At 46.2% G+C, this 25,219-nt stretch overlaps 2 long non-coding RNA genes across 2 annotated transcripts; both read right to left on the bottom strand.

Moving 5' to 3' along the window:
• Nucleotides 1-9,057: 9,057 nt before the first annotated feature.
• On the bottom strand, nucleotides 9,058-9,932 carry LOC118214823. Its single transcript, XR_004762692.1, has 2 exons — nucleotides 9,814-9,932; nucleotides 9,058-9,625 (listed from the first exon to the last, which is right to left on the bottom strand). It is a non-coding gene; the product is annotated as an uncharacterized LOC118214823 (long non-coding RNA).
• Nucleotides 9,933-14,420: 4,488 nt separating this feature from the next.
• Nucleotides 14,421-24,864, bottom strand: LOC118214822. Its single transcript, XR_004762691.1, has 3 exons — nucleotides 24,757-24,864; nucleotides 14,636-14,719; nucleotides 14,421-14,519 (listed from the first exon to the last, which is right to left on the bottom strand). It is a non-coding gene; the product is annotated as an uncharacterized LOC118214822 (long non-coding RNA).
• Nucleotides 24,865-25,219: the final 355 nt, after the last annotated feature.

Genomic DNA, 25,219 nt, shown 5'->3' with positions numbered 1-25,219 from the left:
TTGGCTGATTTTAGTATCTAGAATATCTAAGCAACAGAAGAGCATTCACCTGATTAATTTGAGCAATAGTACCCAGACCTTCAACATTCCCAGACTAGCAAGTAAACATCACTAAAGCATTAGTGCCAACCACCTACCCTAACTACCGATTTTTTAAGACAGTATGACCTTGTACGTCGTATTTGCGTGCGCATTATGACAAGTACTGTACACAGTTGTTTTCAATTTGGACGGGGATGAAGTAATCTCCAAAAAAAAAAAAGCAGCTCTTTCCATAGCGGATAATTTTATTTTAATCGCCGCGCGCAAATGTGTTTTCGAAACGAGCGTCGCGTTCGGAAAAAAAAACATCAGAGCTTATTTGGGCAGATGAGCGCGTAAAAGGCGCACTCCCGGGAGGGGCGGTGTAATGCGGCGGTAATGAGTGGCGGTAATGGAGAGACTTCACTCTGACAGATGTACCCATTTAAAATAGTAATAACCACAGTTAAGATGGCAAAGAGCAAATTGCGCACAACTTTCATTAAAGCTCATGTTTACACTGGCCCTTCTGGGACCTCGCCGGTTTTTTTTATATTCCCGGGAAGACGGAGAGCTTAACGTCGGGCACCATTGCCCCTGAAACAAGGTCAAATTGTCGGAGAGCGGGGGGCTGGAACAGAAGGCTCTCCCGCCCTCCCCCGAGGACGTGGCATGTGGCGCATGATACGAGCGCCGCTCAGGAAGACCGGCGCCTCGAACGGGAGCGCCAAACCGAGTCTCTCCGATAACCGCGCCGTCGAACCTGACGGAAATAATACGCCGAAGTCGAAAATGACCTGTCATTAGACAATAACGTCCGTAACGATACTAAACGAACAGGCCACGATCGCGGAACCGTGCTTCATTTCTCTTTTCTTTTTTTCCTGCTGTGTATTTTTAGGATTTTGTATGACGCAGTTTGCAACATATTCAGCTATGCTACGAGGCAAAATGGAGCCTCTGTTTTTCACTGAGCTCTGCGTGTAATGGCTTTGCTGGAATACGAATATAACTTGTGCATATGTTATGGCGGTGTGGCATAAGGTATAATAGGTCCAATGATTGTCTTGGCCTTATGTAAAAAACCATGGTTTATGGAAAATTATGGTTTATTTTCTGGTAAAGGTTTGTATCTGACGTGTCCATATGGTTAAAATATAATGGAGTTAGTATGGATTATGTTGTTTTGTGCCAGTGGAAGTTTAGAATTTTTGAACCCCTATTCACAGCCACCTGTCACCTGATTTGAGAGACTCTTCTCTAACATAAGTCTATCCTGGCCATAGTCAAACATCAGAACATAAATTATTTTTAGCGGTTTTTATCTTTAGCTGAATCTTAATTGATGTGCTGTAATAATAATTACCACCTTAAGGGTAGAGCGTTGATTTTTTTTTTTTAAGCAGGAATGAAAATCAAGATAATTATCCTCAATTTATCACCTGTCTTAATTCCAATTCCTTCAGGGCTTTTTTTCCTCAACACAGTCCTTCTTGTACTTTCTTAATCTGGCAAATGGAACTCAGAGAAGGTGACGCATTAACCGGTGTGTGGACCGAAATTCAGTTGAAGAAAGATTCCCAGTAATGGGAAATGTTTTAATAAAAATTGCACAAATAAACAGCCAAAATGTGAGGAACTAGAGTTCCACTTTTGAAAAATGAAAAAGTCATGTTCTGTCAGGCAAAGGACAGTGCCCTACTATTGGGCCAGGAATACTGTTAGAACCCTTTGCCAAAGGCTGTTTGGTTTATTCGCTTTATGCACAAACTATTTGTCTGACCCTGCTGTCAGCTACATGCACACCAAGACTTCACACACAAGTTCTGCATAAGCACAGTGTGACTCACGACAATCACTATGGCCCCACTCATACACATGCAGTGAGCCTGCAAACATACACAACAAATCTGTGCACACGCACACCCTGATGTTACACACTAACACTCATCTCACTGCAACAAACACATTATTACGGTTGGCTTGACAACAGAATTTTATGTCTGCTTTTGATGGACATACTTGTGTACCGACATGAAAACCTTTTTCACTTAGAGAGGAGTTCTTCAGAAACGTATGCCACAGCCTAAAGGCAGATCATCACCCGCACATTAAACCACTATGTGTCGACTGTACTCTGGATCTTTTAGTGCAGTTGTAATTCAGTGCAGTTTACAACAGCACTTTTCTCCACCAGGCTGCCGGTCTGATAGAGATAAACATGGAAAACAGAAAGGAGCGTACCACGAAACTTCAAACAGCCAGAGGGAACCTAGACAAATTACTGAGGAATCAGGCAGTGGCCACTGTGGTTGCACATCCACAGTGGAAAAGAGGTGCAAGGACACATACGAGACTACAGGTATCATATTAAAACCAAGTCAAACCAAACCAAACCATCAATAATCATGTTTGATAACTGCTTCATACAACAGCGAGTGGCGTGGCTGTGGCCAGTCGGCAACAGTAACTGGAACTGCGTATCAAGAGTGAAATCGGGGAACGGGACTGCGCAGAGCTGAGGTTACGTGCGAGTAAGAGGCCCGCGTTTTGGCGGGGGTGGGGGGGGGGGGGGGAGGAGTGTGCCACTCGAAAGTTAGGATCATTTTGTGATCATTAGAAAGAAATTTGAGCATGGCGGAGCCCGCAGACGGAGGCGGGCTAATTGCGTTTGAGCTAGGCGCTAGTCTATCCGATACGCGCTGACTAACTGCGCGCTCGTCATGTGTTCACATCTGAATCATCGCCGCCGAGGACCCCAGCGACCCGCCACCCAAATGTGCAAAGACCTGTTTCAGAAATCAATAAGGATGAGTCAGGGGGTCGGCCGCAGTGTCCTGTTTGGTTAGTTCTTCTATGGTACAGTACCATAATAATGACTCATTTTGGTCATCTCTGAATAGCATTTCAGTAGAAGTAAAGAGAAATGCATAATTTTGATTTAAGTGACTTTTGGCAAAACACATACCCACACACAAAAACACTGACACACACACACACACACGTACATACACCGTAAGAACGATAAAATAGCACTGATAATTAAATTTATTCAGATCATTTTGGTGTGCCAGCTTTTCCGCCATACACCAGAATGGTTTTATTATATTAGGACAGGATGTTGCAGAAGGGTGCAGTTGTGGGAAAGACAGAATAAAATTACTCCGTTTAAAAATAAATGAATGAATAAAATAAGGCGACGCAGGCACACTTGCATGCCACACGCATGTGTTCCGCTTAGCGCAGGGGCCCAGTATGGGGGGGTTGTGGGGGGGGGGGGGGCTGCTTTTGAGATCCAACTAGGGGGCAGCTGTGTGTAATCTGATTTAGACTGAAGCCACTCTCCTTTTATTTTTAATTGTCCCACTGTAGCATTTAAGGGCTTATTGATCCTCCGGAAAAGCATTAAGAAAAGGAATCACTATTTCTGTTTATATTCCCTGCCTGGCTACGCCACATCAAAGGACATTTTAATGTCACGGACTTTCTGAGGGAATTTTCCGCGCGGGGTTTATCGCCGCAGCCTATGAGGGAAAAGGACATGGCGCGGACCGACACGGGGACAGATGTGAGGGCAATTTGCAGCTAATCAAATTGTATCTGCGCATCGATTTTCAGGCAAAAAGTTTACCATGTATGGATTTCAAAAAGCAAGACGGCATTTAAAAGTCAAATGCTGCGCTCCCGACTGTTAGCGCACCGCGCCCGCGGAGGGGCCCCCGCTCTGGGGGGGAGGGGGGGGGAGGTGGAGCTTAATTATGCGCCCCGTTCGCGGACGGGCGCGGAGGTGCCGCTGCCGTGCCACGGTGATGCGTTTGGAGAAGAGAGCGGGGAAAGCTCGTTCCAAAATCCTACAGAGGGAATCCCATCGATGTGTTCTGATGAAGAAATAAAAATAAAATGAATTCATATCAAAGTGCAGGATATTTCATATTGCATATATGTACATTTAGTTATGGTATTTTTTAAAACTGTGGTGTTCTATTTTCACATTTATATAGTAGTGCTCACATTTGATTGGTACAGTGCGCAGTGTGGAGACTTGTTTGATGGGTATGGCACTTTAGTGTTGCTGTCTCATCCAGAATAAGTACAGCATAATAATGGTTAAGGCCCAATTTTGCAGAAGCAACAAAACAGGTGCTCCTTCAGGTGAGCAATGACTATAAGATTAACCTATGGAATCTACCATCAGTGAAACAGTTAATGCTGTACATTTAAAAAACAACATACTGTACTAAGTCCATTAATCTAAAATTTAAAAAAATGCTCAGGTAAATGCTCAGGTAATGCTCAGGTAAACGCTCCCGGGCCTTATCACCCCCACATGAGCGCAAACCCTCTTTTGCTCGGGACCCGAGTATTTCGGGTCCTGTCTGAGGCCGCAGGAAGCCTCGCTCTCCCGCGTTTGAAACCCGTCCCGTCCCTTTGAGGAACAGCTGTTTCTCTTCCCCTTTAATCGTAGAATGTGGTCTTTCCAAGCGAAAAAAAAACTCCCCCTTTCTCTGCCCCGGCACCCCCTTCCCTCCTGCCAAAACCTCCCCCACACCCCCCCCCCCCCCCCCCCCCCCCTGTTTTGATTAGCCGCGCGCTCGCATGCCGGTCAGATCTCGGGATTAATGACGGATAATTTGCCCGCGGTTGGCACGGCGCAACGCCACTCTGCCAGCCTTTGGACGCCATATGGGCAGAAGCAGCTGTTTTCATCACTCTCCCGTGCCCAGATGTGTCAAACAGGACGCCCGCTCCTCTCCGCCGCGCGGCGGGAGGGAGGGAGGGAGGGAGGGAGGGAGGGAGGGAGGGCGGAGGGCCGGGGAGAGGGGAGGGGGGGGAGGGGACCCGCGTTGGGCGCGCACGGCGGCTAATTACTTTAATGTAGCCGGAGAAGGAGGCCCGCCGCGTTTTTTTAAAGGCCTTTTGCAAACAGCCGAATGCCAGCTGTCGCCCCGCCTCGCCGAGGAGGAGGAGAGACCGCCGGGTCGTGCAGGGCTGCCGACGGGTTCGGCCCGCGCCAGGGCTGAGGCGGAGGTCGTCTCGGACGCGCTCTCTCCGAAATGCATCGACGGGGGCTCTCAGTAAAAAGGCGGGCCACGGGGCGTCGTGGGTAAAGACCTGCGCTCTGTTCCACCCGAGGGTTGCAGGTTCAAAGCACAGGTGGGATGCCTTCGCTGTGTCCCTCGACAAGGCTCTGGGACTCCAGGGGAAAAACGGGTCGTAGGCACGCAGCACCGTGCTGCACTGAAAAGACCTGAAACGAGATCTCTCAGCTAAGCAAACGATGTGAGGTCTGCCTATTGAGCGGGGCTAAAAGAGAAGAGAAGGAAAAAATAGTCCACCTTCTCTAATGAGGCGTGCCCGTTTCTCTTTCATTCTCTGCGGTTCAGGTTGTAAAACAAGACATGCTCTGTCCTACTGGGGCACCCTACAGCCTGAGTACACTAGCTATCACAGAGCCTGTTGGAGCTTGGCATGGACCCTCGGAATCTGGGTAGGGGAAACTGCCAAGTCACAGCAAAGACCACACACATTCACGTGAACACACACACTCATGGGCACACACGCACACACACACATACTCACACCACACCTCCACACACACACACACACACACTAAGCACATGCACACGCACACTAACACTCACACGTGCGCACACACACTCACCCACACACGCGCACACACAGCACCAGCTGGCATGGGACTACAGAACACAAAGTGAAAACAGAGCGAGCGCGGTTGCCAGAGATGCCAGCCCTCCTCTTTAAACGCAGCATTAAAACCCGAACAACAGCGGTTAAGGATTTTTTTTCCCTCCCCTTCCCGCCAACGCCTGCTGTTTCGGCAGATGTGACATCCTTCCACCGCGAGTATCGGACACGGAGGCGAACCCCGCCCGCCCGCCCGCCCGCCCATCCGCCGCGGCTCCGGAACGCCGTCCGCGCCGAGCGGCGTCGCGGCGTCCCGCCATCGTTATATCAAACCCCATTTGAATAATACAGATAATTGCCCGGCGCGCTTAATCAATATTAGCAATACGGCCGAGCGCGGCGTCAATAAGTCTTCATTACCGCTGGGCTATCCGTCTATATTAGCGCTTACAGAAGACCCGGGGGCGGGGCCGCGGGCCGGCCGCCGCGCAGAGGCCAAGCGCCGGGGTCAGTCATTACGGCCTCCCGTCGATAGCGCCTCCTCTCTCCCCCGCGCAGCGCGGCCTTCCCAGCCCGAGGCGGGGGGCGGGGGGCGGGGGGGCAGGAGGCCCGGACCGCCGTCCGCACCCTTCAGCGCCGAGGTAACGATCATCGGAGGGTGTCAGTCAGTCAGTCCGTCCGTATCGACGATCGGCGAGAGCGACGTCAACCCCCGCGCCCCCCCTCCTTCCTCTTCCTCTTCTCGGGTCAGAGCGTTCGCTTCGACGGCGACCCTGGACCTCGACTTCAATCCGTCGCTCGACCCGGGGCGCGGCGCGGCCGCGGAGGTCGCCGTGGGACAACCCCGGAGAAGGAAAACGGCGTATCGATGGAGAGAAGGCGTGAGAGGATGCGGTCGGTGACTCCCGTTTGTTTTCTCCCTCCCGGTCGGTCGCCTCGCGCTCGCGGGACCGATGTCGAGTCGTCGCTTTTGTGTTGTCGTATCGACCGAGGGCCTTTGTACACGTCCGTCGGGGAAAGAGCCGGGCGGGGGGGGGGGGGGGGGGTAGCGCGAGGGATTCAGAAGCGGAACGTTTAGTGGAAGAGCGGCTCTCGCTCCTTTCTCCTGAAATGGAAAATGTTTACAATGGAGAGGTCCTCCAGCGACCGCCCCCGCAGGCAGACACACAGCCTGCGCGCGAGCTGCGAATGAAACCATTTCAATCTGCGCGTTTGCTGGCTCGCCGTCAGCGTACAGCACGTGTGTGTGTGTGTGTGTGTGTGCGTGCGTGCGAGTACAGTGTGTGTGTGTGTGTGTGTGTGTGCGAGTACAGTGTGTGTGTATGTGTGTGTGTGTGTATATGTGTGTGAGTGTGTGCGCACGAGTATGTGAGTATGTGTGTGTGTGCGTGTATACGAGTGTGTGTGCGCATGCGTGAACATGTATGTATGTGCACGAGTATGTGTGTGTGTGTGTGTGCGTGCGAGTACAGTATGTGTGTGTGTGTGTACATGTATGCGTGTGTGCGCGCAAGTATGTGAGTATGTGTGTGTGCGTGTGTACGCGCATGCGTGTACATGTATGTGTGTGTGTGAGTGTGTGTGTCTGTGTGTGTGTGTGTGTGTGTGTGTGTGTGTGTGTGTCCCTTTCACAGCCAGCTCCTTGTTAAGCTCCTGGCCGCTAGAGCCGCTTGTGATCCTTCACATCTAACGTCAGGAGCGCTCGGGGCCCGACGCACTTCCTCTCTGACGCTGACGCCGCCGCCGCCGCCGCCGCCGCGCTGCCGCTCAGACCGCTCGTGCGCACACTTCTTTCTGCCTCCTCAGAAAATGGATTCGTCTGAACTGAAAACGGGTCTAAGCTGCTGAGGACCGGAGGAAACAAACTGGACGGGGAAAATCAGCCGCATAATGCTACAAGTGTTAAAATGCTGAGCTTTAATCTGCATCATTAGGCCCATCCCTCTGCTATTTATGAGGAAGCTTTGGCATGACGTTACATAAAGACAGCAGTGCGGATGTAGAGTTATGCATGTGCTGAGATTACAATTTATTCAGACATTAAGAAAATACGTTGGCTTGACCTTTATCGGTTTTATTCTTATGAAATGTGCTAACAATCCACAAAACAATTATTTCTTCTGATGACAAGAACATAATAAAATTATTATTATTATTATTATTATCAATAATAATAATAATAATAATAATAATAATAAACCATGAGCTGTCAGTCACTGTCAGTCAGAAAGCCTTCAAAACACATGGTAGCTCCACCCATTTTGGGAGTTCATGAAGCCTCAGATTCCAGTCAGAATAGCAGGTACAGTGGGTAACCCTTCATTATCCCTGAGAGCAGGGGTTCCCACACTTTCCAACTCTACAAACCCCTTAATAATCAAACTATCTTTCTATGACCCATTAGTGTAACAGATGCCATTTTTGAACACATAAAAGCATACTGCATGTACACTGTAGTGCTTCATCTGCATGGTGAGTGACTATGGAGCAGTGTGCCTGGGCAGTGTAGTACAATGGATAAGGAACTGGCCATGACACCTAAAAGTTGTAGGTTCGATTCTGAGGTAAGACACTGCTGTTGTACCCTCGAACAAGATACTTAACCTTAACCTGCATCGCTTCATTATATATTCAGCTGTATAAATGGACACTATGTAAAAAAAATTTTAAAGCCGTGTAATTTGTACAGGATAAGAGTGTCTGCTAAATGCCTGCAATGTAATGTAATGTAATAGAGCAACACAGACTCTTGGTGCAGTGTGTGTGTTGGGTATTCTCTCCAAAACCAAAGCTTAGTGCTCTGCATATGTGCCAGTGATTTTGATTCTGCTCTGTGTCTGCCTTAGATTTAGTCTTTTTTTACATTTTAATAATTACCAGCAAGTCCTTTCCAAAGACTGTGCTTGGGTGTCATTAATTTGAACTTGCATATTAAGTTCTTGCATATTCATTTCATCTTGCTGTTTTTACAGTGTACAATTTGTCCTCGGTATAGTCCGGTAAATTGCTGAGCACAACATGCATAAATAATTAAACGAGCTATCTGATGATGAAGATGATGTTTATTATTATAATTTTTTTTAAACTGAATATTAGTAATATTTTATATTGAGTATATAGCCTAGAGTCCAGTGTGAATTATATCTTTAATGTATAAATGTGCCAGAGGACAAAATGTGTTGTTCTTTAGGGTGTAATTAACTTCCAAGGCTCTGAGTCTGTCCTTGCCCCTTTGGAAAGACACGCATTCTTGCCGGGAAGGCTGAAACACAACCTTAACAATGCTCTCAAATTGCTATGAAATTATCATCATTTTGGGAAAAAAAAAAAGATAGAGGGAAATGAGGGAATGTGCATTACTCATTCAAAAACGAGCCAAAAAAAAATCTGGAAGATTGGATTTTCTTTATTGAATTATCCTCTCTTGTTCATGTCGACTGGGGCGAGGGGGGAGCTTTTGGCTGGAGCAGGGAAAATCTCATCTCTGGGTGTTGTGTGTGAGGTTGGCAAAGTGTTGGCCCGTGAGGAGAATGAGGGGGTTTGTTCTGGTAGCACTCTTCTCCTGTGAGAACCAGTCAGTTTGGAAAAGGGTTTTTTTTTCCTTTTCTTTCTTCCTTTTTTTTAGTCCTCATCTCACTCAGCTTTCTTCTCCTCTCTCCCCTCTCTGTTGTGGCAGCATTAGTGTTGAGCTTCTCTCCGAAAGAGAGAGAGAGAGCGTGCTTTGATGTGGTCCCGCTGTGCCCCCGCCCCCCCTCCGCGCTCTGATTGGTGGAGGGCGGGCGGGCCAGCGAGAGGGCACCTGCACACAGAGACCGGGCCTGTCCTCTCCTTCATCCTCGGCGGCCCACCCCCCTCCCTCGCCAAAACTGGGGCGCGAACCCGCATGTCAGGGCCTTCACACTATTCATCTGGCACTCCTTGCTGTCTGTCTTCATAGATTTCATTAGCCGTGTGTCTCCTTGCGTTTCAGTCCAGTGCAAGATAAAGAAACACAAAAGCCGCGATTCAGCCCGGCTGCACGCTGTGCACCTTTCTGAACAACGAAAACGAAGAAACCTTCGCCGCTTTTATTCGAGTATTTTTTCCCATTAAAATTGTTAAAAACTGTCATCCCAAAAAAAAAAAAAATAACAAGAATGTAAATACCTTGCTTGGGCTTGCTTGACAACCCACGTAGTTCCCACAGTACTGGCAGACTGCAGCATACGGTGTGCAAACAATGACAGTGACATCAGTCAGGTACACTGCAACGCACCGTTGAGTTCAGCTTAACTGAAAGCAAATGAACAGCGTTTGGTTTTTAAGGGAGTGAAGGCGGCAGCATTTTATTGCATTTGCATCGTGGCTGTTTATATTCTATTCAACCAGATGTAAGGAAATGGCCTTGCCTTTCTCTGTTATTCATACACTAACGTGCCAATTGAAGAAATCTATCAAACTAGACTTGAGATTACTATTATTATTATTATTATTATTATTATTATGTTTATTATTAGTGTTATTGTTTTAGTTGTTGTTGTTATTATTATTATAACAATTATTATTATTATTATTATTATTATTATTATTACTATTACTATTATTACTAATAACAACAACAACGACAAAACAAATTGTCTGAATGTCGATGAAAGATATCTGAAGGTCAATATCAGTCAGTGCTGTTCAGGAGATTTTGCCATATGACAATGTTCTGATACAGTATATTATACAGTTGTCTACTCAGTTTTTCAGCAGCTCTTAAACAACACAGGCTGGCTTTCCCGTGTGGATGCAACTCATGCATAGTGTGCTTCACCACTCAGTGGGAATTTCATTGGCCTTAAAATGTCACAAAAGCTGTTTAGTGTTGCTAGTAGGTCAGTACAAAAATTGACATCTTTTTTTCTGCTTTGCTGTGACAGCTCTGTTTCTGTCCAAAATTTGTCGTAAGGAAAGGCGGCTGTCCACGGGAGAAAGCTGTGGACTGTAAGAAAATATAAACTATTTCAGGTGAAATTCATTTGGTGTTCGCCATAAGAATTTGTGACAAATTACAGGTTAAAGGGAAATTTGGCAGATTGCAGCAATTCTGTATTTTTATTATATTTTTGTTTTTGTTTTTGAAACGTAACATATTCGCGGAGGATTGTTTTCAGTGTCTACTTTAATTTCTTATCTCTTATCATTTCTAAACAGAAGACTGTTGTAGATAAAAACTAACAATGTGTACTAAATCTCTCCAACAATTTCTATAGTCTAATATATAATAATAGAAAATTATAGAAAAACAATTTTTTTTCATTCTGAACTAGAGCAATTTTACAAGTCCATTTTTTATACCAGCAGTATTGACATTAAAGGAATTGCACAAAAATCAGTCAATTCCGTGATATGGAACCTGCAATAACAGCAGTTGTTTCCTGCGTTTCACACACCGAAGTCCGCGCGGGCCTGAATTCCGCCTGGCTTTCGTAACGCAGTGCGTGGGCTTGGAGGTAAACAGCCCTTTTCTTTCTCCGCACATTAATGCGGTATTTTCCCTCCTGCGGGGTACGGACTAATCCAGTCCGGCCGGAGGAACTGCGTAATGGGGCCCTTCTCATTCAGGGCCGAGTCAGGTGCGGAGCCGCGAGCTGACCCCGCGCGGATAGCGGCCGCCGCGCTCCTGAATGGCGGCTGCATCTCAGGTGGGGGGGGGGGGGGCAGGGGGGGTCACCGGGGGTCGCGGGTCTCTTTGTTGGCAGGGGCCCGTCTGCCGGCTTCGCGCCCCCCCACCCCTCCCACCCCACCCCGCCAGGCGCGGGTTCGATAGCGTTTGAGCCCACGCGAGAGGGGGAGACTGGAAGGCGCCCGCGGGGTCAGCCGCGTACCTGGGAGGGTGCAAAAAGGTGACCGGCGGGGAGATCCATAGCCGCCAATAGAGCTGACCCCTGAGAGCGAGCTTTCGGATCGCGCAGACGCGAATGTGTGCGCGCGCGTGTGTGTGGGCAGCTGTCAATAAGCCACGCTTTCTTTTTCTCTTTTTTTTCTCCCCCCTCTTGCAGGCGCCAAATGATTCTGCTTCGCACAAGATACTTCACACTCTGAGAACCGCAGATGTAGCGGCTGCGCTAGGGAAGTGGTGCTAGAGGTGTTTTGAAATCCTGCTTGAATCAGTTGTATGGTATACGGCAATTATAAAAATTTAAAAAAAAGGTAACGTTTTAAATAACCGTGTACTTGAAAATGAGGCACACCTTAACCGTTCGAATGTTTATGTCTAAGCGCAGAAAATTGCTTCCATTATTTGCTGGAACAGATTGTGTTTGCCACCCTTCGGTTTCGGGTAGCAATTACTGAAAGCACAGCCTGTGCTTATTCTCCCACTCCGTTAACTTGTTAAAATTGTTAAGCTCAAGCGATGCTCGTGTAGCACTCTCCAGCTCTCTCATTGGCTCGGTGCGCACAGCCGTGTTGCCAATGTGACCAACCAAGATCCTACAAGCGGAACCAGAGGAGAGGGCTTCTGATGAAGCACATTCAGGACGGAATGACCAGGCGCTCTGGGTGGATTTTAACACGGTCTGCTCAGCCTTAGCTGAGACTCCATGTAACTCCAATGTAACTGATAGGCTCCAATGTAACTGATGTTCAGATTCCATATGTACACATTATCAAACAGATAAATTACTAGATTCCAGTATTCAACAGAATTCCATTGGCTTGTCATTCCATTGACATTTCTATTTCTGCCTTTATTCATTTTTGATGTCTTAGTTTATGATTATATAAATCGAGGCCACATTTTAGCTCATAATCGTCTGGTTTTTATCACAGCGTATGTGCGTGTGTGATTTTGTGTGTATTTGGGTGGGCAGGTGTGTGTGCGCGTGTGTGTATAAATGACATCCTTCCAGTTGGAGGTATTATTATGGGAGTGACGCTTTGGGAATCACTATAAATATCTACAGGAGATGTCATGCACACAAACGCATGTAATACAGAGGCCCCAGTTTTGTGACAGTCCGTACCCCTTCCAGAATGTTCACCGAACATGTACTTGCACCGGAGTGAAGCAGGTCCCGTTGTCAGGTATTCTACCCTTAAAAAAAGAGGAGGAGCCTTGTGGCTCTGGACTTGAGGACCCCGCCACCCCCAAAGTTTTTGAATGCCGCTCCCCTCACCTGTGGATTTACAGATTTCTTCACTCTTCCAGTTGTAGGAGAAGCCAGTGGAATTCTGTACTGAATGCTGGAATCCAGGGCTTGTTGTGCCTGATTTATCTGTTTGATACTGTGTACAAAGGGAATTTTAACATCAATTATACTGGAGCATTCTTGGAGCATTCTTTTGGAGCATTTTTGTTCCTCAGATACTCTGAGATGCGTCTGGGTTACACAATACGATGCCTGTGTATTTTGTCAAATCCTGTCTGGACTTATTGTTTAATAACAAAACAAAATATCTCCAGAATTTCCTTAAATTATAGCCAAGAAACATTTACCGGTATTCATCCAAATAATTACTTACTCAAAGGACCAGTGGAATAGCAGAGGAACATTTACTGGCCTGTTGCCACATACTTTCTTTTGCTGATGCCAAACAAGCCGGATTGTGTAAACATAAAAGCATTCTTTAATGAATCAAAGCTTAATGATAATACATATTTTTCAACTGCACTCCAGAGCGAAATGCATATTGATTTTCTATATTTTCAGAACTTAACAAAATGAAACTGTTTATCATTCTGAAACCATTGGGATGTGCTATTATCACAATGGAGACAAGAGGAAGCAAAAAAAAAAAAATCAATTCTAATGTCCCAGATGATCTGGCTGTGAGGGCCCTATTACCGTGCTGAGGAGTCTACTCCACGCTCTCGATAGCAGAGACAGGCCTGTTCCGCCTTTATCCATTTTTGATGTCTTAGTTTATGATTATATAAATCGAGGCCCCATTTTAGTTCTATAATCGTCTGGATTTTATCGCAGCATGTGTGTGTGTGAGTTTGTGTGTGTGTGTGTGTGTGTGTGTGAGTGTGAGTGCTTGTGTGTGTATGAGTGTGTGTGTGTGTGCGTGTGTGTTTGTGCGTGCGAGTGTGTGTGTGTGCGTATGTGTATCAGTGTGTGCGTGTGTGTGTGTGTGTGTGCGTGCGTATATGAATGACGTCCTTCCATAGCTTCACTGTGAATAGAGAACAATACAGTTGGAGGTATTGCTTATTATGGGAGCGACGCTTTGGGAATCACTATAAATATCTATAGATGGCTCACAGCAAGGCCGGGGGTCACAGACAGGGGGCGCTCTCCTGCTGGCAGGGAGCGGAGGTGTCGGGGCCTCGAAGCGCTTTGTTTACACGCTCCCGGAGACACTTCCCCCTGGTCGCCGGCGGTGCCAGGAAGCGGAGACCGAAGGGTGGCTCCGGCCCCGGCTGTTTAAGGGTTCGCCGAGGCGGAGGACACAGAAATTACCCCGAAGAGCAGGAGACGCACGGCGAGAGAACGACCTTTAACTGCACTTCCTTAGCCGAATCTCATCCAATTAGAGCGCTGTATATTTTCTCTAATAGCGGCTGATGAGGCTGGGCGTATGGGCGAGCACGGCCCGGCGCCGTTGCTACGCAGCGAGATGGCTGCTTAGCGCCGGCGGAGCGCTGGGGAATAAGTGAGCAGAGAGCTTTTAATTTGATAGGGTTAGAATCCTGCAGGCTTCGGGGTCGGAGGTCGCCGGGAGCCCGCCTCGCGCTGAATATGAAGAAATCACAAGTAAATTGCTTACATCTGCTGCTGGCGGCACGGAGGCGCGCGATTGGCTCCTGGAGGTGCGCCGCCATCTCGCTAGGGTGAGGGAAAGGGGCCCGGGTGTAGAGGAGGCTTGTAATTGGAGTAATTCTGCATTAATAGATGTGAGAGGGAAAAGGGGGGAAAAAACATCTCTGAAGCAGCTGGTTTGGTTCGGAAGCCCGGCGTAACGGTGGCAAGATTTTAGAGGCTTCTTCAAAACGTACCTGCCGTTACCGTCGGATACAGCCCGGTGCGTGTAAAGGGCTCGCCGGGCCTCGGGACAGGAAGTGCAGAGGGTTCACAGACCGCTAGAGCAGGAGGAGGAGGAAGAGGAGTAGGAGGAAATTCAGCGGGACACGTAAACCATCGGCCCCGTGAGAATTATTACTCCCCGCAATATTTCCCAGGCCGGTACGAAAAAAAAGAAAAAAACCGCAGCCGCAATATTTCAGCTGGCGAATGAGGTGGCTGATGTGTGTTCGGGGTTCAGGAGGATGCACAGCGCACCTCTGACCCTCCAGCATATGCAATTCCAAAATTGAAATCATTTGTGTATATAGACTCATGTACAGTGTGTCCCCTTCGCCCATGAAATATGTGTTTGTTTTGCTTTCACTAATCCAATGTGAATAGAAACTAATTTATATTACAGTACTGGAAATTGGGGGGGGGGATGGGGGTGGGGGGAGGGGGTTATTTATTTATTCATTCATTCATTTATTATATGCATTTGATTATTAAGATTTAAAATATTCTGTGAAGCCAAGCAACGGTTATATTTATCGCTTGTTTCTATGGTAATATAACCGATGTAAGCACTGCGCTTGTCTCTTTCCATAGCGTCACGAATGGGATCGTGTCCAATGGGAAAATTAGTCAGGCTGCAAATTCTCTTCAGCGTCCTGGCAGATGACACTCCATTGGACGGTCCTTGTCACCAATTAAGTGTCTATTAAACAGCAGTCAATCAATCACGGCACAAACGACCGGCCCTCACGGGGCCCCGGCCATTGACAGGGAGACGTCGATAGCCAATCAGATGTTATTTAACTGTCAGAGACCACACCGGCATCTTAATCATCAGCAGTGCTTCAGAGTTTGTCAAGATCAGTGGAAGTTTTGTGAGAAGCAGAACAACGGCGGCAAAACCACGGTCTCGTTTCTGAGGCTTCGTTGCTACGCTGTGACGTCAGATGAGCGTTTATTTTCGCCTTCAACAGCCAGGGGTACATTCTTTTATTTCTGTACAGAAAAATAAAGCCTTACAAACAACCATCAGAGAGGGAAAAACAAATAGCACTGTGGAAATACATCACAGCTAAACTCAGCGAACAAGGCCAATCACAACATTTACAGAAACAGTCACCCGCCACCAATACAGCTGGACCAGCACCACCTCACATCAAACTCGTCAGCACTAAGACATTCAGGGAAATAAATAACCGAATATTGAACTGAGTCCTCGGAGTGTGTGATAAACAGGTCAAGTGTGATAAACACAACCCACCTCTGGACATGTGGGCACAACCAGACACAGGAAAGCGTTTCAGCAGAAAACCGAAAAATCTAAAAAATACTTTGTATCATAGTGGCATTCCCAGAACGTGTACAAAGCTAAGCAAAGCAGACAGAGAGCACCTATTTTCCACAAGTTTTCCCATCATATCTTAATTCCAAAGTTCTGATAAGGAATATAATAGACCCTGATAATAATAATAGAGCCCAATTGCAATATGCACACCCGCATTCTGTGCTCAGCACAGAATCTACATTTGACTAAACAAAAAAGGCAAATTGGAGGCCTAGCAGACTAATTGGATTTCCAAAAAAAAAAAAAAAAATTGAAAGCGTGATCCCTGTTAGCTGCTCAAAGCGCCGGGCTCTGATATCCCTTTCTCCCTCCCTAACTGCAGTTTTAGTGGGTATCGTTCCCTCATTAAAAGCAGCCTCCGAAAACCGCGATTGCATTACGGTCCCATTATGAAACAAATGACTGGACTGTGTGCTGTGAACCCGGCTCCCAGCGCCGGGCTGCGCGTAAACACACCACAGTCACACGGGCTCGCTCCGTTCCTCTCCGTCTCCGCCGCGCGGGGCAGGTACGCCCGGCTGCCTGGCCGCGGGGAGACATCAAACGCTCGCCTGACGAACCCCTCAATCTCGCAAGCACGAGCGGAGCGCGTCGCCTAAAATAGCCTCCCATTTAAGCGACGCCGGATTGAGTCAACCCCCGGATTCCAAAAATGAATCTAAACGCGTCCGACTCCACGCGAGCACGCCTCTTGCGAGCGGGACTTCACAGAATCGGAAGCACTCTTTCTCTCCGCCATTGTTGATGACAGGGCTCATTTTAGAGAGGCCTTTAAATGCCTTCCCTGCCGGGAATTTACATCCCTGTTAAAATGTTTGCAAATGTAAAAATTATCCTAAAAAGTTCAATATCTTGAAGTTACTGTCAACGCCTGCTCATACTTTATCAGTGGCCAACCGCATTATATCATAATTTTGTTATTAATGATTTAAAAAACAATGTATTAAAGCACAAAATATATCACTCGCAGGGCTAGCAGAAGGCATATGTCACTAAATCAAATGTCTTAACATTTTTAATCACACATACACTGCTTACTTCACATATGACAGCCCTAAAATAGCGAATTTTATTTTGTGATTATTTAGGGGCAAAATAAAATGCTGTCACTGTATCAGTCACTGGCCAATACCCTTGATGCTATAAACATGTAAAATATACACACACACTGTACATGCTCCCCCAACCGAAAGAGCATTCATTGATGTATATGGTAGGTCGAGCCCCTACCTGACCCTCTGACCCTGATATGGATCGTGTCATGACGTGTCACGAGGTGCGCGCTGCCGCTCATCAGACAGAGCGGCGGCCATCTTTGTTAGCATCGCAGGTGGACGAAATTCCTCCGGGGAAATTTTGGCTTTAAAGACAGGAAGAGCTCGAAAAAAAAAAACCAGCCTGCCGCCCGAGACGAAGGTAGCAGCGCATTAGCCGTTTGTTTAAAAGGAAGAGAAGAAGATTAAAATGCAGCCAAAGGCATAAAAAGGCCTTCTGAAGGGAGCGGCAGACGACGGCGTTCAAAGGAGAGCAACCCAAACGCATGGCACGCGCTTCAAAAAAAAAAAAAAGCGTTTCAGTAAAACTCCTTTTTTCTCTCCATATGTCAAGAATTTTTTTACACGTAGCCTAAAGAGGTATCAATAGCACACTTAATACGTATCAAAGAGACTTGGACTCAGATTTTGCGAATGTTTCGACGGTTAGGCACCGCCGCCGGGGCGGTTTTTGAAAACAAAACGGTGGTGATTAAGGGAAGCGGTCCTCCGGCTGGGAACAGGCCGGTTTCCCCGGGACGCCGGCGGAAGGGTTTCGGGGGAGAGGCTGCGCGCGCGGTGCGGAGTCGGGGGGTAATGGGAATACGCGCGGGTCGGCCGGGGTCAGACAGCCATCTTCAGCAGGAAATGAGCTTTTTGGCGCGCTTGTGTTCCCAGGGCAATGAGCAATGTGTGTTTAATCTCGGCTAATATTCTCCTAATAACCGCACAAATTATTAAAAACAAGCAAATAATGCAGAACCGCCGCGTCCTGGTACCCGCCGTGGTCACCACGGTGCGGGGATGAGCTATGTGAGCGACCCCCCCCCCCTCCCGTTCCCTCCCCTCCCCTCCCCCTCCCCTCACCTGCCGGTGCAAGAACTCGGTTTTAATGGTGGTCAGACAGGTTGGACCGTTTGCTCCCAGGGTTAAGGGTCAGAGGTCGTCTGTGACTGTATTGATACACCGTGTGCGCGCATGTATGTGTGTGTATCAGTTACTGTAAATGAAGTAGGTTGGTGTGTGTACATGCATGTATGTGCGTGTGTGTGTATCAGTTACTCTAAATGAAAGAGGTCAGTGTGTGTTTGTGTGTGTGTATGTGTGTGTAGCTCTTCTTCAGATGCAGTATCATATACTAACTGCTTTTAACATCCTCTGAGGTCTGGGGTTAAAGGTCATCGTGGCTTTCTCAGTGCTTCATGATACCATTCATTGTTTACTTGAGTGAGGAGTGAAATGAATAAATGTCCAACAATATGGTCTGGCCAGTGGAGTTTGGCCTCTACATCATTGCTTCATTTTGCTGAATTTCTCTTCCCAAACACTGCAGTCCGACCACTTTCTTATATCTGGTGTGTAACGTCAGCATGTGGCGCTTCTTTAGGGTAATTATAATAAAAGGGAATGCATATAATATGCTGCGGATGAATTTCCTGTTTTCTAACAACACACAGTGACCCCCCTGAGAAGTGTCTTTGTGCGGGGACAGATTTTCTGCAGCTAGAATTATTCCTCTACTCAGCACAAACGAGCGTTAATAGCAGACCTCTGTTCAGCATCGCCGTAATAAAGGTAAGAACTAGCAGACGAAGATGAAGGTGGAAGTCTGGAGAGCTCAGATTCGTTCTGCGCATGTCGTCCTCTTTTCCAGCGGCTGTGCGGACCGCGAGCTCACGGACGAGCCACCGCCACCACCTTCTCCAGGATTTATAAAATACTTCTACATACACGCTACGGCAGTTTCAACCAGCCATTTTAATCGCATCATTATTTCCTTGAAAATTGCAATTAAGTTTGGAGCGATGTAAAAAAAAAAAAAAAATTGTGAAACAGACACGCCAACTGTTTAGCGTTTCAAGGCTATCGGGCCGTCAGTACGTCTGTGTGGTTTTCCTGCCTGGCTAATTGATCCGTTCTCTAATTAATCTGGAAAGGAGAGAAGCGCATCTTCCTGTCGGGTACTCCTCTCTGTCTGTTATGACGGAGGCTCGGACACCTCCCTTCCCTGCTCCCTAATTCTCCCGTCGTCGTTGAAATGGCCCGGCTGTTTGATCTAGCCGAACGTAACCACGCCACGCTATACTGCGCGTTCCCTCGTACGATTAGCACGTTTAAGATTTTCATTTTTAATTCCATTCTTCATTTCTTACCCAGCCTTTATCCTAAATGTCTTTATTCACGATGTTCCACAAAGTTTAGGCCAAGGTATTTTGGATAGATTGCATAGAGGTCTTTGCAGCAATGCAATACATTAGAAAAGGTTTTCTTTAATCGGGTTTTTGGCGCTATTTGGTATCATGTAGCATGGTCCATAAGCACTATTCATTTCTAACAACCTCCCTGTTGTTTTTGCCTTTCGCCATGCTGCGTGGGTTACTGGTGAGCGTAACTTTTTACCCATACTCCTTAGTGCTCGCCTTCCAGTCCCCCACCCCCACCATTTATTTCCAACCACAATGACAGCCTGTTGTTTCTTTAATTAAATATATATGTGATTTAATAAAATTTGATAAAAATTATGAAGCATGTATATATAGCATACAAAGTAAAGCTACTGAAACTATATATAAGGAAAAAGTGGAAAAAAACAGTGTCACATTCTGCAGGTTCTGAAGAGCCATTGCACAAAAGCCCATTGCAGAAAGCCAGTGGTTTTAAAGGGTAGACAGACTTGCAGTGATGTGTATTTTGTGTTTCATAATATTTGTTAGAGTTGTATTTGCTATTTATTTATTTTCCTTAAAGTAGAAAAACGTTGCAATTGATGGAGGACTTTTGAATAATGCATTTTTGTTTGCAGGGCAGTGTTTGCCGTCATTTTACGCTTTCGTGAAGGTTGAATTCAGGTCATTGCTGCTATAAGCCCTGATTTAGTCCATTTATGTAAAGACTCCGTAATTTTAACCCTTTGAACGCAGACCTGTGCAAACTCGGAAGAAGGTACAAAGGCTAACTACGGCTCAGCGTAGTCACGGTAACAGCCCTGTGGCTCAGTTACATGCCCTTCCAGTTCTGTTTTAGTCACCCTTACACTAACAGTCTTAGTGTTACTTTAGGGGTTAGTGTTACTACAGAACGTAGTGCTGTGTTGCTTGTAATGGATACGTTCAGTTCTTTGTAACCCCGTGGCACGTCACAGAAGAGATTTTAAACGTAAGTAAAATACTGCACACAATTCTGACTCTCCCTCTACCGTAGAATTGTAAATTACCTCAGGCATATCAATTCGTTTTGCTGTTTATACTTCATCTTCTTCAAGGTTTCTGTTTGGGAATTTAGTGGAAAAAATCCATGCTTTTAGCATTACTGTATAATTTTGAAGAGATGTAAGGGCAGGTGTTAAAGTCCAAGTTACCGCAGGACACAAAACCTTCTCCCTTCAGCTGTTTAAGAAATGGCAGAGTGGCAGACGATTCTTAGATATGCGTCTGTTTCAGTCTAATTAACTCCAGAGAAAAGCCTCAAATCTGCTCATGGCAGTGTTGTTTTTTAAAATATTTCGTTTTTGTGGTAGTATAGTGCCACCTATAGACAGAAAAAAAAAAATTTTAAGATTCCAGGCCCCTTTGTCCATTTACTTCAGCCTTTTAGTGAGCGGTCACATTTGCGTTATTGAAATAAATCTATTAGAATAAAGTCCGTTTTGATTATGTTTTCTTTTCCTTTTCATTTCTCTGGTTCTTCTCTACTTCAGGTAGAACGGCTTAAATCTACAGCGGTGATCGGTGCTGCAGTGCTATGACAATGCTCCAGAATATAACCGCATAATAATTCGCAGAAAATAATTTGCCTGATGAAAACAGTGTCGCGTTTCTTTCTTATCTGTGACAGGAACTTGGATACGGTTGGCAGTGTTTCTTACGGCCGCGCCTCCCTGAGAACACGCTGGAGAATGCGTACAGCTGGGGGGAAAGCGGTGTTTTCCATTCCCACGCCAGATAAAAAAGCTCCGTTGTTTATCTCCTCGAGTGGCGAGTTGCGCGGACGTGGTCGGGACCTTCGAGGGTACGCCCGGCTGCGTGAGGGCCGGGGCGGCGAGCCGAGGATGCTCTCCTCAGCCAGCGCAGGGAGGTCAGAGCGTCTCTTCCGGGCCCTCCCACGGCCCTCTCGGCGACGGCGGGGAGAGCGCGCGTCCCCTCCGCCCACGCGGCGCCTCTCGTCGAAAGCTCGCGTGGACTCCTGCGTACCGAACCGCGCGGAATAAATCGCCTCGGAAGCGTCGCCTCCCGGAGCTGCATCTGCGCGAGGGGGAGCCTTGACCCATGGAAAGTTTCGTCTTAATCTTTAAAAAAAAAAAGCGTGGCAGTCGCAGTCTCCACACACTTCCTGTCATCTTGGTAAGAGGATTATTATTAAGGAAGGAGATTTTTTATTTTTAAAGGAGAAATACGAACCACTGAATTTGGCTTTTTCACCTTTAAATTTAAATCAATTTCATTTCTCTGCAGATACCATTTACATTTGCTTTGTACTTACTCGTTTAAATTTAGGGACGACATAAGCCGTTTATTCCCCGCGATATAATTCAGGCACTTTTCAGTTGATCCGTGAAGTCCGAAAACTTGATCGACTCATTAGGCCTTAAAATAAGCCAGGTGAAGACAAGAGCTTAATAAGTACCTTGACCCTTCTAACCTCTCAGGGTGTAGTGCTTACTCTCAGTGGCCACAGGCTCCTCAAAGTGGCTGACGGAGGACTTTAAAATAACAATTATCGATTCTTACAAGGCAGGAGAAGGCTATAAAGGATAGCTAAACACATCCAGCTTGGACTTTCCACAGTCATAAATATCATTAAGGCAAGAAGTCAAGGCAAGATCTGGAAGACTGAGATAAATCTCTGATAGAACTGCTTGTAGACTGGTCAGGTAAGCAAAGAAAACCCTGCGTATCACTGCAAAGGACCTGCAGAAAGGTTTACCTGACACTGGAGTCATGAAGCACCTGCACAAATGTTACAGAAGAATTATAAGGAAGAGTTGTCGGAAAGCCAAAAACCGTTCTTGTGATCACATCACAAAAGTAAAAGGACATTAAGTATGCAACACCACACAGATAAGCTGGAGACTTTCAAAACAAAGTGCTGTGGACTGATGAAACAAAAGAACTTAACCCTGGTCACAACCTCCAAAGACACATTTGGAGAAACATGGAAAGCATTTGAAGGAAATAACATCTTGTCCACCATTAAGCATGGGTATGGATCTACTATGCTTTGGGGTTGTGTGGCAGCCAGTGGCACAGGAAATACTGTGCAGGTGGAAGGAAGACTGTATTAAACTAAAATAGATATCCTAGTAGATGATATCCCAGATTCAGTGAAGAAATTGAAGCTGAAAATGTTTGGGCATTTCAACAAGACAACATTCCAAAACATACCTCAAAAAAACAACCATGAACTGCTTAATGTAATGAAAGATTATGGCATCACAGTTCTCAGACTTGAATATTTATTGAAAATCTGTGGGGAGATCTCAAGCGTTCAGCATGTGCAAGAAGACCTAAGAATATTTCTGAACTAGACGGAGAGTGAGGGAAATACCCTAAAGCAAGAATAGAAAGTTATAAGCTGTGAAGAACAGGCTGAGGTTTATGCTTGTAAGCCTTTAATGTACATTACAGTATGTTCTTTTTAATGTCCATCACATAAAAATTAGGACTTGAGGTAGAGAAATTAGCTACTTTAATTTCACTTTAAGTGTCAATTGATACCATGAATTAACACCATCCGACCTCTACCCAGACGTCCTGAGTGCTTAAATCATTTTCACAGCAGCAGACGGGACAACCAGATCCCCCTCAAAACCCCCGTACGCTTCCTGTCCCAGGTTAACGGCTAACCCCGAACCCTGCCGTCTCCGTAGCGACCAGCCTCGATCGTTTTTGCAGCCTGCGGAATATATGCGTGACCATTCCTACCAGGGCAATGTCCTGCCCCTTGTGTAGTGAAGCGCTAGAAAATGGTTTTATTCCCACGTCCAGCAAGTAAGTCAATTCCTCCTACTTTTACTGTATATGCACAAAACACCTCCTCCGCCATTTTCAAGCGCTTATGGGCTTAGGCGGCAGTGTGGCGTGGTGTTCCTGCCACCGGTGGGGTTGTGGGTTCCAGCACTGCTGCCATGCCCTTGAGCAAGATAATGAGCTGCTGGGGAAAATATCTGGCTGCATAAAAGTAAACCTCACACCGTACTGTGGGGTTACCATCTGGGGAAGCTGTCAACAGCTAAATAAGTCATGTCATGCATGGCAGAGACCAAAAGAGCGAACGTGAAGCTACACTGCTGGGTTCCAAAGTGTTCATTGTGCCCCAGTGGGTACATATTAGTCTTTTGCTAGAAGATTCTGATGGCATACAGGTGTGAGTATGAGGCCTCAGAATGTTCTGGAGGCAGGAAGTTAGGGCTATTGTGAAATGAGCATACAGGCTGGCAATTCTGTCAAATATTAATGTTTGGCAAATATTATGTTTAGAAAACCACTATGATGGGATGCCATCTTCATACGTCGAACACTCTGAAAGAGGCTGTCTAATATTCAGTTGCTCTGTGTTATTTTAGTCTGCGGCTATTATTATACCTGTTCTGCATTCAACAGCACTTTAGCACGTTTCTAATTATATCAATTACCATAAACATTGATTAAACTAAACACTTAATGGGTTTGACAGCTCAAGAACAAAATCCTGTTAAAATGGTTTATTTACCTGTTGGTAGTTCTTGAATTGAAAAAAATACAACATTTGCTATAATTGATTGTTTGATTATAAGCATAATGAGACTATTTGGTTGTAAGAAAATAGCTTTGACACTGCTGATCTTTTAAACTCCGCTTGAAATTTCATGTCAAGATGACTGCAGCTAACAAGTAATCTATATTTATTTTCTTCCCCGTCAACTGCGCTGTTTTATTCAGATCTGAATGAGCACTTTTTTCAGTAAATCAGTTCTTTCGGTAGAGAATACACAGTTAAAGCTAAAAAAAAAAAACTTTTTATTTAATTTTTGTTTGTGTTTTTGTGTCTATGTTTCTTTTTGTGTCTTTTGTGTCTATGTATACTTTTGTTGTACCTTTGTATAAGGTCTGTCTTGTTTTGTAATTATGTTTTTGTTTAAAAAAGGAAAAACTAATAAATATATTGTTTTAAAAAAAAAAGTTTAAAAAATCATCAGAAATGTATGCTTTAACGATTAAACATCAGAATTTAGCAGTATCTTAAACTCTAAAGTCTTGTAAGCTAGCAAAATCAGTCATACATTTGTATATGAGCGCGAGTACACTGAAAAGTTTCATATTCATACACGGGCCTGGGTACATGAATCGCAAATGGCGGCGTGGCATTTTCACACGGCCCCCAGAGTGAGGGATCGTGGGTAATGAGTTATACGGAGAGCAGTGATTCCTTGTGACAGATCTGGCACCGGCCTCAGCCTGGTTAATCCCCACCTCTTTAAAAGTGTGTTTATTATAAAGTGGCTGAGGGGAATACTGCCACTCACAGCTGAAGGAGGACGGGAGAGCTCTTTATTGGTGAGTGGCGGCTCCCATCAGCAAGTCTTTCCCGATTAGGCGCACCTGCCTGGATCCGGGTGGAACGCATCCTCCTCATAGCAGCGGCGCAGAGGGGGGGGAGGGGGGGGAGGGGTGTTCTTTGTGTGTTAATTATCCTGGAAAAAGAAACACAATTAACAGGGGAGAAGGAGAGTCGTACGCACGTGAGCCGTTTGTATCAGCTGCACTTATGCTGCCAGCCTGCCGTTATCTTTTTTGCTTTACCCCCCTCTAGTGTTAGAATGCTATAACTGCAGGAGCCGCTTTCCCATCTCCGCAGTCAAAGCCAGGCAGGAATAGACTGTTTTCAGAGGCCCTGGTCAGTGGGGACGCACCCTCTCTCTTCCAGTGAGAGAGGGATAAAGGCAGATATCGACCGGGACGTCCCAGCGGATCCAGCATCCCAGCGGA

The sequence above is a fragment of the Anguilla anguilla genome, chromosome 16 (assembly GCF_013347855.1).
Source record: "Anguilla anguilla isolate fAngAng1 chromosome 16, fAngAng1.pri, whole genome shotgun sequence".
NCBI classification, from domain to species: domain Eukaryota; kingdom Metazoa; phylum Chordata; class Actinopteri; order Anguilliformes; family Anguillidae; genus Anguilla; species Anguilla anguilla.
Note: the sequence above shows the minus strand (reverse complement) of the source record. Positions and strands in the feature narration are given on the sequence as shown.